Source organism: Drosophila suzukii, unplaced genomic scaffold (genome assembly GCF_043229965.1).
Source record: "Drosophila suzukii unplaced genomic scaffold, CBGP_Dsuzu_IsoJpt1.0 scf_10, whole genome shotgun sequence".
Taxonomy (NCBI): domain Eukaryota; kingdom Metazoa; phylum Arthropoda; class Insecta; order Diptera; family Drosophilidae; genus Drosophila; species Drosophila suzukii.
In genome coordinates, this window is record NW_027255897.1 from 203,096 (window position 1) to 214,161 (window position 11,066).

An 11,066-nucleotide genomic window follows, 5' to 3' on the forward strand; every position below is an offset into this window, starting at 1 on the left:
GTACGCTATATTCTAAAGTAGGTAGGTAGGTTAGGGAGTTTTGATTATGGTAGCAGTTTGTGTAGTTGGCTCGGCAGACGCTGCAAATTGTGGTGACGGCATGGGCCGGTCAGTGTGCCGTTGAGTCGGTGAGACGGTGAGTTAGTGAGACATATAATATGCTGATCAGCAATTCTCATACGCAGTGGGTGCTACTGTGCGCCTGGTACTGTTCCCAACTTGGCTACTGCTTGATTTGTTGGGTGTGGTCATGTTGAGTACCTTTGGGTACGAACAGAACCTGAAGGATGGATACTGGCAGATCCCACTGGAAGAGAATATCAGGCAATACACGGCGTTTACGGTACCAGGCAAAGGTATATTTCAGTGGAGGGTAATGCCGTTCGGACTTCACCCGGCGTCGGCAATGTTTCAGCGAGTTTTGGACCAAGTAAGTGGCCCCGAGGAGTCACCTCACGCATTCGCTTACCAGGATGACATAATAGTGATCGGTTGCACGCTGGAAGAACACAAGAGAAACCTTAGAGAAGTGTTCCGGTGTCTAAAGGAAGAAAACCTGAGGCTGAATCCAGAAAAATGACAATTCTTTAAGAAGGAACTGGAACCTGGGACATCGAGTGACTAGCGAGGGAATAGGAACAGATCCAGAAAAAGTAGCCGCCATCGCTGAGCTGGAACCGCCTGTCAAAGAGCTCCGGCAATACCTAGGAGTAGCGTCGTGGTACCGCCGGCTTGTACCAGATTTTTCCAGATTCGTTTAACCCCTGGATGACCTGCTGCACAAAGGCAGTAAGTGGGAGTGGACACCAGAGCACCAGATGACGTTTGAGGAAGTTAAGGCAAGACTCGTGGCAGATCCGGTGCTAGCATGCCCGGACTTCAGTAGAACTTTCACCCAGCAAACAGACGCCAGAGACTTCGGCATCGGAGCATTACTGACCCAGGACATCGAAAAAGACGAAAGAGTAATCTCCTATTCGAGCCGAACACTGAACGGCGCGAAAAAAACTATTCAACAACGGAGAAGGAGTGCTTGGCGATCGTCTGGGCGATCCGAAAACTCAGGCCATATCTGGAAGGGTACCACTTTAAGGTAGTAACCGACCACATGGCCCTGAAGTGGCTCAACAGCATTGAAAGCCCTTCAGGAAGGATCGCCAGATGTAGAAGTTCCCGGACTACTTTATGGACGGTGACGGGCTACCGAGGAGACTCGGAAGAGGTTCCGGGACCTGGAGCCATCGGACGAGGAGCAGCAGCGGACGACGAAGGAGGAGGCGCGGTGGCAGGTCAGGCTGGGCCAGGACCAGGAGGCGGCGGCGGCGCGTTGGCATGCCCGTCTGCAGGGGGCGGAGGAGGGAGAGCGACGGTTGTGGGAGGAACCGGTGGAGGACTCGTGGGAGGTCCCACTCATCCCCAGATACGCGGCCGAGGAGCCCAGTCCGGGCGGATGGTCGAGCCGGAGGTGCCACCCACTCCCGCTACGAGGGGGAGTGGTTCGGAAACGAGGACTGGGATAGCGACTAAGGAGCCCCGGTGGCCACGCCGCTGTGGAGGCCGCCCCGGCCACCCACGCCACGGTACGTCGAGCCAGAGCGACCGATCACGCAACCGCAACCCGAGCAATCGACAACGCAGCCGCAACCACAACCGCTCGTAGATGCATCCCACCAGGCACAGGCGGAAGAGCAGACGGTGGTGCGAACAGAGGTGCCGGCAGCCCACGTAAGCCACAGCACTCGGGCATTCGCGGCCGAGGGCGTGCGGTGACGGCAGCAAACGGTAGTGTGGACGTGGCCAGAGGGACCCGTAACGGAGTAGGCGAGGGATGAGCGCACGATATAAGAAGAGGGGGTCCCTTAAGGTGAGCCCTCTGGATCCCCGGATGAGAGGCCGACAGGATGTGTGGTTCCCGCCGACGACGAACACAGGCCCGCCCGGCGACGACGGTACCGACGGGGGAAGCGGAACCGCTGGAGAAGGGAGCCTGGGTGTGGCACGGCAAAGTTCGACGCCCGGAGTGACGCGTCTGTGGCCGCAGTTCACGTGGCAAGTATCGGCCCCGAAGGAAAGCGGTTGGCGCGAGATGGCTAGGTGGGAGTGGCCGGAAGGGATCGAGGAGGCACCCGCGGTCGCGACGGCGCGGCGGAAGGGTGGCCGGTGGTGCGTGCTGGTTACCGAAGGCGGACGGCGGTACCGAGTGAGGATCGGAGTCGCGGGCATCCGGGTATTCTCACAATAAATGAACATTCAAAAACGGCACAAAACAATCTGGGTATTCCCTAAACTGTTAAATTGCTGAATTGTTAAAAATTCAACAGAAAATTTCAGCAATTAAGGGAACGACCCTAAACGAACGACCCTGTTGAATTTTAAATTTTAAGGTGACAGCTGTTATATCAGCTGTTTGTCAGATTGTCAACTTGCCTGGCTGTGTTTACTAAAGAATATGTTTAAAATTAAGGAAAATGCCGAAAATAAGCCAAAGAACTAAAGTGTTAGAACTGCTAACAGGCAGCATCCTATCAGATATCCTTTATTTGCATATGCTAAACGATTGCAACGGTACGTAAGATGGTTATTTGTTGTTTTATTGTCTTTTTTTTAGAGGAATCACTTTGCGAACAGGATAGTTTAATAGAAACACTAGTGCTCTATTTATGCTCTGCTGAAGACTTTCGATATGGGGTTCCAAATGTGCCACATTCTGTACCCAACAACAACATATTTACCAGAGAAATTCTGCCGAACGTTGACGAAAGTCGTTTTTAACAATTTATGCGGATGCACTGGCAAACTTTTGATTTTATTGTTAATCTAATACAATATGATAAAGTCTTTACTTCCCTACGATCCGATCTGCAACTCCCTGTGAAGGTACAGTTGATAATAGTTTTGTATCGCCCTGGCTCTTACGGAGAAGAAAGTTCCGTTGTGAAAACTGCGTCCTTTTTTGGAGTCGGAGATGGGGGCACTATAATAAGAGCTACATTTCGAGTATTTAAAACATATTTGTATTGGTCGGACTTGGAAGAACGTGTGTCGATTGTACAAAAAACATTGGACGAATTACCATTTTGTATTGGATATGTTAATGGCAGTGATCTTTCCCTGGCCGAAAAACCAGTAGAAGATGCAGAATCGTATTACTCCAGGAAGCAAAGATATTCTATAAAAATGCAAGCTGTTTGCGATCAGCGGAAGCTCATTAGACACTTGGTGGTCGGATGGCCAGGCAGTGTCCATGACAGCCGCGTTTTTCAAAACTGTCCACTCTATACAAAGCCAGACTTATTTCTTACTGGTGACCAATGGATCGCCGCAGACAGTGCCTATAAACTGTCTGAGCAAGCTATAACCCCCTTTCAATCCAATTCAACTGACCTTACACGTACTGCCCGGAATGAGTTTAATAGAACTTTTAGCAGGTACAGAGTACGCATAGGTCAGTGCTTCGGAATGTTAAAAGAAAGATTCAATAGTTTGAAAGATGTAAAGATTATGGGAAAGAATGCTAAAAGTTTATCGGTGGTTTGCGACTGGGTTTTTGTTTGCGCTGTTCTCCGTAATATAATTATATTATCTGGCCATGATGACATAATGGATTGCGGTATACCCCCTTAAATGATGATAATTAATTTAATGAAGTTCCTGATATGACAGTGAAGAATTCATCTAAAGGAGAGCAAAAATGTCGATTGATTTATGAAAAAATATTTCAAAGTACTGTAAGGATGCTTTCTCGGCCGGGATACACATCTCAGTCGGATCAAGAGTCCTTTACAAATTTGTAAATCACCGAAACGCCGGACTAGAGGGTTCCATTCCACAGGGGAACGGGTAACTTTGAGGGGAGTCTTCATCAGAGGTCCTTATTTACGTCGAAGAAAAGCAGATGACGTTGGTTATGCAGAGTCCGATTCCTGGGCTGCGACCTAACGGGCTGGCCGGAGTCCTGCACTTCGCGTCAGAGGCGAAAAATCCACCGGGCTGGACCTTCGGGCGAGGCCAAGCCGGGAGATTACTTGGCGGGCGTAAGTCTTGAGTTTCGCGTCGGAGGCGAAAAATCCACCGGGCTGGACCTTCGGGCGAGGCCAAGCCGGCCCCAGGATGGCGAAGGAGCTAGGATTGTGAATAAGGCGGGAAGGGCGTCCACGCGGAAATCCAAAAACTACGGAGGCGGCGGGATTGTGGATACGGCGGGAAAAGGGTCCAGCACGAATCCCAAAACTACGGAGGAGACGGGAAAAATAGGCTTGCGGATACGGCGGGAAGGGTGTCCACGCACGAATCCCAAAACTGCGGAGGAGACGGGAAAACTAGGCTTGCGGATACGGCGGGACGGGTGTCCACGCACTAATTCCAAAACTACGGAGGAGGCGGGAAAACTAGGCTTGCGGATACGGCGGGAAGGGTGTCCACGCACGAATCCCACAACTACGGAGGAGACAGGAAGACTAGGCTTGCGGATAAGGCGGGAAGGGTGTCCACGCGCAAACCCCAAAAACTACGGAGGCGGTGGGAAAGCTAGGATTGCGGATACGGCGGGAAGGGTGTCCACGCACGAATCCCAAAACTACGGAGGTAGGGAAACTACTAGACCGGACGGGAAGGGGGTCCACATCCAGGTCCGAAGCAGCGGGGTGAGCGGTAAAGTAAGGTTAGCTTTGGTACCTGACTACGAGAAGGAAACGCACGATCGAGAGGCGCAATTAGATATTCTTCACCGTTTATTCAATTTGTCCTCACTCGGGTCCGCTACACCGTTTTGAACACATGAGAACCTGATCGTACTAGCCTCAGCTGACTTGCTTATATATATATGTGTGTCTTGTAATCGTCCGCGTGGCCACTCCATAGAATTTGATCGCCTCCAGTTGGCGATTTCGAGGGAAGAGAGCCGCCACGATCGCCGCGTGACCCTCCCTCGTTTTCCGGCCTTTTCCTCTCTTAGGGATTTCTAGTATTTTAATACTACTGGTATTTTAGCTCCTATGCTTTTCTAGTATTTAACATGTCTTGATGAACTATCGGTTAGCGTTTGTATTTTCATGTGTAAATATATTTTTGTGTTGATGTTACATATTTTGTTTTTTAATTATTTTTGTTGTACTGTAGCTTTAATTTAAGAGTTTCTAGGCGCTCTTCCTTTTCCAGCTGTAGCTTTTTAATTTCATTTTCGCCTTTCATTTGCTGCTGCCTAAAGGCAAGATCCTTTTCAGTTTGGCCTTCTCCCAGTCTAATTTTTCCTTATCCATTCTAAGTTGGCTTTCCTGCATTTCGGCAAACTTTTACTTTTCCCCTTTTAGCTTCTCTTTCTCTATTTTCAATCGAGCCTGTTGCATCATTTGCATTTCTGAGACAACAGCAGCCATCGACTTAGATTTGCTTCTAGCCATTGTTGTCTTTCGCGAAGGAGGCTCTGACAAGGCTCTTTTGGCGACTGGCTCATCCTCAGTGTCGGTCCCCAAGGTGCTACTCATATCAATCGAGCTGTTGCTCAACTCGGCAACCTCTTCGTAGCCATCTAGGACTTGCAAGTCGCTTTCGAAAGAGTCTAGGAGTTTTGGAGGTACCACACTTTTACGCTTTCCGAAGATGTCGTGCAACGTTTCGAAATGGGGACATATCTTCTCTTAATAGTCTAAACACATACAATGGTTATTACTTGTTGGATTCTCTGTTGAAACTCTTACTTTCAACCGAAGTCTCATCCCCCTCCTCAAGGAGTCCTGCACCAGTTTGATTGCGCCACTCGATCGCTTTAATGAGTTGCGGCTTGCAGTAGTTCATTTTATTTTTTAATGACTGCACACCAGCATCACGTAACGGTGTATATTCGTCAATAACCTTTTGGTAAAACTTCTTAGCAGTCGGTTTATGAGTTAATATACAATAATTAATTTATATCAATTAGTTATGATTTTAACTTACTTCAAGTTTCTCTGGGCAATCCTTTACTCTTTCCCAAACCATTTCCACAAAGATTGCCAAAGCTTCGGTTGTCCACTTGAACGACCTGGCATACTCCCGTTTGCGCTTCACCGAAAAAACGAAAACGCTCTTAAAGTAAATCAAATTAGTTATTAAAATTCAATTTTTATAATTTGTTTGTCATTTACCTCTTGCTCAATGTGTGCAAGTGACCAGAGTTAGCCTCTAACTTTTAGTCGAGAACAGCGACAACTCCGTTTTTCAGAAATTAAACAACATTTTCAACAGCCCCGAGGCTGTTGAACTGCTGAAATTTCTGACAGTTGACTTTGTATGGAACAGCTGATTAACAGCTGATCGAAATTCAATAATTCAGGATTTCAACAGTTTAGGGTATACCCTTGTAACGAACTGATTTTGTGTGTCTGCTCGCTACGAGATTCGTGCGGCTAGCTCAGAAGGTTGTGTGTTCGTCCCACCAAATTTATATGACGTGATTGCCCGTAGATCAGTGAGAAAACAAAGTGTTCAAATGGTAACAGTGGGATTTATTCTCGTGGTATTGGTACAGCGGGTGTGTGGCTATGCTGGTTTCTGTATCTCCTTGTTCTGGTTCCGCCGGCTGCTGGTGCTCCTCCTTCTGGCTTCTCGACGCGTTGACTCGTCCTCCTCTGGATTCTGGGTCTCGGGACGCTCGTAGTGGCCGCCTCTGCTTGCTTGCCGACGCGTTGCCTCGGGGTCGCTTGTAGCGCCTTAGACCCGCAGAGAGTTCGGCCTTGTGGGCTTAGGGAAGCGTCACCGTTCTCAGACTAGGGTGAACAAGCCTTGCTCTCCAGGCTGACGCCTTTCGAGGCAATACCTGTCCCTTGCTCTGTCCCGGACGGTCCCGCTAGGTTCTTGCTCAGTTCGCGCTGACAGTCAAGGCTGCCGCCCGGAGGCTGTCTAGCGGTTCACTTCGCTTTACGCCTAGCGCAGACGAACGTTCCACCCGGCTTCACCCTAATGCGTGACGTCCGCGACGCTCCTGCGCTCCCCAATGAGCTCCGCGCGGCGATGGTAACGTGGCTGCCGGAAATGTCTGCTGGCGTTGCTATCGATGTCCTCTGCGCTGTCTTCTGACTAGTATCTCGTTGTTCTGGCGCTCGGGGAGCTGGGCGGTCGCTGCTCGGGAACTTCGCCGGTAATCGCAGGGCTCTCCAGGCTGACGCCTTTCGAAGCCACAAATCGATCTACCGCTCGTCCGTCACGCCAGGTCCTGCTTGGTCGGGCAAGATACGCTGGGTCGCAGACAACTTTCCTCCCCAAGCTGACGGCTCTTCGTCGTAGGACTCTTTTGCTTGTCTCTGACAGACCCGCCGGGCGACTCGCCAGGGTGTGGTCGTGACAAAGTTAGAAAACAAACGCCTTGACTTAGCCGCGTGATGCCTTTCAGAACTCAGCCACCTGTGTCTCAATTCGGAGATTCCTGATGTCCTAATCCCGAACGTCTTGACGTGGCGATCTTGCTCCTTCTATGCTTCCCACGGCGCTGCTTCCGACGACTCGCTTGGTTGTAGCTCCCTCGTAGATTCCTTGCTTGACTGATTGCTCACTTGGTACTTTGACTGATCTTGAAGGCTTGACTCCTCTTGATCGACTGATCCAGCTGCCAGCGCTCTGCGGCCTTATATAGGGCCTCCAAGCACCGTTATTTCCCTTTTGCGCACGGCCCGCTGGATCTCTCCACTCTGGGTCCAAAGTCCGTGCCTCCTGGATGACCCACTTGTCCTTTATGTAGCGCTTCCAATGATTCCCGTGCCGCTTGTGGCACGCCTGCGTGCCGCTCCACTGTCGAGATGTGGCACTTCCTCTCCCGGTCCAAAGTTCACGGGAGAGTCCAAAGTCCAGTGGAGTTCCGTTATCCTCTTCTGCATACGGCACTCTTGCTCTGCCCGCGAAGTCTCCATTCTCTCTCGATCTCCATCCTTGGTCTCCAATCTCTCTCGCTCTCCTTCATTGGTCTCCAAACTCTCTCGCTCTCCATCCTTGGTCTCCAATCTCTCTCGCTCTCCTTCATTGGTCTCCAAACTCTCTCGCTCTCCTTCGTTGGTCTCCAAACTCTCTCGATCTCCACCCTTGGTCTCCAAACTCTCTCGTTCTCCCCGCCGCGCCGTTACTACGCGAATTCGCCGCGTATCTGGTAAGCGGCCGGCCATCTGCTGCTGCTTCTATTTGTGGGGAGTTATTCAACTCCTCACATTCCCCCCTTACTTCGGGAAACATTTAAGACTGGTTCCTACTCTCCGGCGTTTCCTTGCTTATCCTAGCCTTTGAGTCCTTGTGGTTCCCGCGGCGCTCCCTCGTTGCTCCCTCGATGCTCCCTCGACGCTCTTAACTCCCTTGAGTTTCTACAGCGGGGGTCATCCTCCTCGTAGCAACTTTAAATCTCCCGCGCCGATATTTCCTGTGTTCCCACTGGGACATCGATACTCCTGGGCTATCGATCCCCAGCTCGCTGCTCATTGCTGCGTCTCACTCCTTTCCATGTTTCCTCCGCCTGGTCACACCATTCGTGCGTGATCGATATTTATTCGCATATCGATACCGACGGTGCGGCGTTGCCACCTGCTCGTTTGCGATATTTCCACCTTGGCCGATATTTCCATTGTCGTGTGCCCATCGATCGCACTATCGTCCAGTGCCAATCGATCGCCTATCGAGGCGCCCCCTTCCCTGGCTCGTGGTGATTTTGCAACTTTCATACTATGAAATTCATAGGTAAGTTTCTTTTGCATTTCCTTCACTCCTTTTCATCTCATCCTTTCGTCTTCTCTCGCCCTTCACTCGTCCTCTGTTGGCAGCATCTGACTCCACATTGGCAGCTTTTGAGAGCGGTTGCGGAGAGGACTTCGCATTCGCTTCGCGACCAGGACAGCCGGTAAGTATGATGTCTTTCTGCTTCCTGCATTAAGCCCCCTTTAAATTTCAGGTTGCTGGTGCGGCCTATGCATGCCCCGTTCCTTTTCTTGTTTTTAGTCAACTGTTGGTGTGGTGCGTGTTTCTGTTTTTTTTTTTTGTGACCAGCTGGCTACGGTGTAGATCTGATTCTGCACCGTCCTCCCCTTTTCCTCGGGTAACAACTAGTCGAGCTCGTCCGGCGCATTCCGTATAGAATCTCCGGATGCTGCGGTGTATGTCTGGACTGCGCGTCTTGTGTTGCTTGTCTCCTTCCGCGCATACTCTCTTCTACGTTACCCGTATCCTTGTGCCGTTTTGTAAGTGTCCCTTCCGCCTGGCGTTATCGCGGATGACTCTGGCAACTGCCCGACGCTGAATCCTGTTGCCTTGCGGTCGGGATCACCATCCATCCCTATCCACGTCCTTGTGCCCTACCCTTATGGTTGACCTTTCTGCGTGGCGTGTGGATGACTCTCGCTTCGGCCTGACGCCTAATCCTGTGTCCTCACAGTCTGGATCAACGTGTGATCCTTATCCATGTCCTTGTTCTATCCTGATTGTCCTTTCCGTGTGGCGTATGGATGACTCTCGCTTCGGCCTGACGCCTAATCCTGCCGCCTCGTACCCGTTGTTAGACATCTGATGTTTCTGCTGTCTGCTCGTTTAATTGTTGCTTGAGCTCGCCAACGTGAACTGTCTTTTCTCTCTTCGACTGTGTGTGGCGAATTTTGCAGATCACTGGAGAGACGAAATCTACAACCTGGTAAGGGCCATCGTACCTCGGGGCTAGTTTTGCAGCGAATCCTTCGGCCGCTTTGGACAGGTGATGTTCCTTGGCCCACACTATGTCGCCCACCGCTGGTGACCATTGCCTCCTTCTCAGATTGTAGTGTCTGGCTTGGTCCTGGGACGCCTTTTCCATATTTCGCCGCACGATCTCGAATACCTCTTTTAGTTTGTTGGCATTTTCCTCAGGGGTCTCCGTAGCTCGTCCAGTGCCTAGGGTTTCCTTATCATATAGGCTGCTGGGTAGACGTGGTTCCCTTCCCTGGGTAAGAAACGCCGGTGTATGGCCAGTGGATTCCGATGTGCTCGTGTTCACTGCTAGCATAATCTCCGGCCACTTCTCGTCCCAGTTTCTCTGGTCCTGCCCTGCGAACTGCGCAATCATGGTCTTGACCGTTCTGTTCGCTCGTTCGGTCGGATTTTCTTGTGGTGTGTATGGTGCAGTGAACTGTTGTCTGATACCCATCTCGGCCAGAAAACTCTTGAAGATACGGCTTGTAAACTGCACTCCGTTGTCCGTTATGACCACCTTCGGGACCCCGTACCTTGCGATTATGCGCTCCCTAAACGCCTTCTTGAGCGACTCTGCTGTCGCACTGCGTAGGGGCACCAGTTCCGTCCATTTCGAAAACCTGTCTATCATGACCAGCAGCATTTGGTTCCCGTGCTTAGATCTTGGTAGGGGTCCAACGAAGTCTGCACATACCGTGGCCCATGGTTCCTCCGGCACTTGGGTCAACATCTTCCCGGCCGCCTGCATCTGATTGGGCTTAAACCGCATGCAAATCTCGCATTTTCGTACGTGGGCTCGGGTGTCTCTATGCATGCCTGGCCAGTAGTATCGGGCTGCCAACCGTGCAATTGTCCTTCGGCTTCCTACGTGTCCCGCGGACGGTGCGTCGTGGTTTTCCCTCAACACTGTTTCTCGTAGTGACTTCGGGACGCACATCTTCCATGACGCGACGTCTTCACTGCCTGCTCGGTGAGGTATGTTTCTGTACAGTGTCTCACCATCCATAACATAGTCCGGGTACTTCTGCGGTTGGGTCCTTATCTTTTCGCCCATGTCCTTGATCCAGCTGCACTCTCCTGAGGTTATTATTGCCGATGCCTCTTTTACTCCTCGTAGCGTCTCTGGTAGTGGTTGTCTTGATAATGCGTCGGCCACCACGTTTAGCTGGCCCTTTCTGTACGCTATCTCAAAGTCGTACTGTTGTAGCTCCAGGGCCCATCTGGCGATCCTTCCTGAAGGGCTTTCGATGCTGTTGAGCCACTTCAGGGCCATGTGGTCGGTTACTACCTTAAAGTGGTAACCTTCCAGATATGGCCTGAGCTTCCGGATCGCCCAGACGATCGCCAAGCACTCCTTCTCCGTTGTCAAGTAGTTCTTTTCCGCGCCGTTCAGTGTT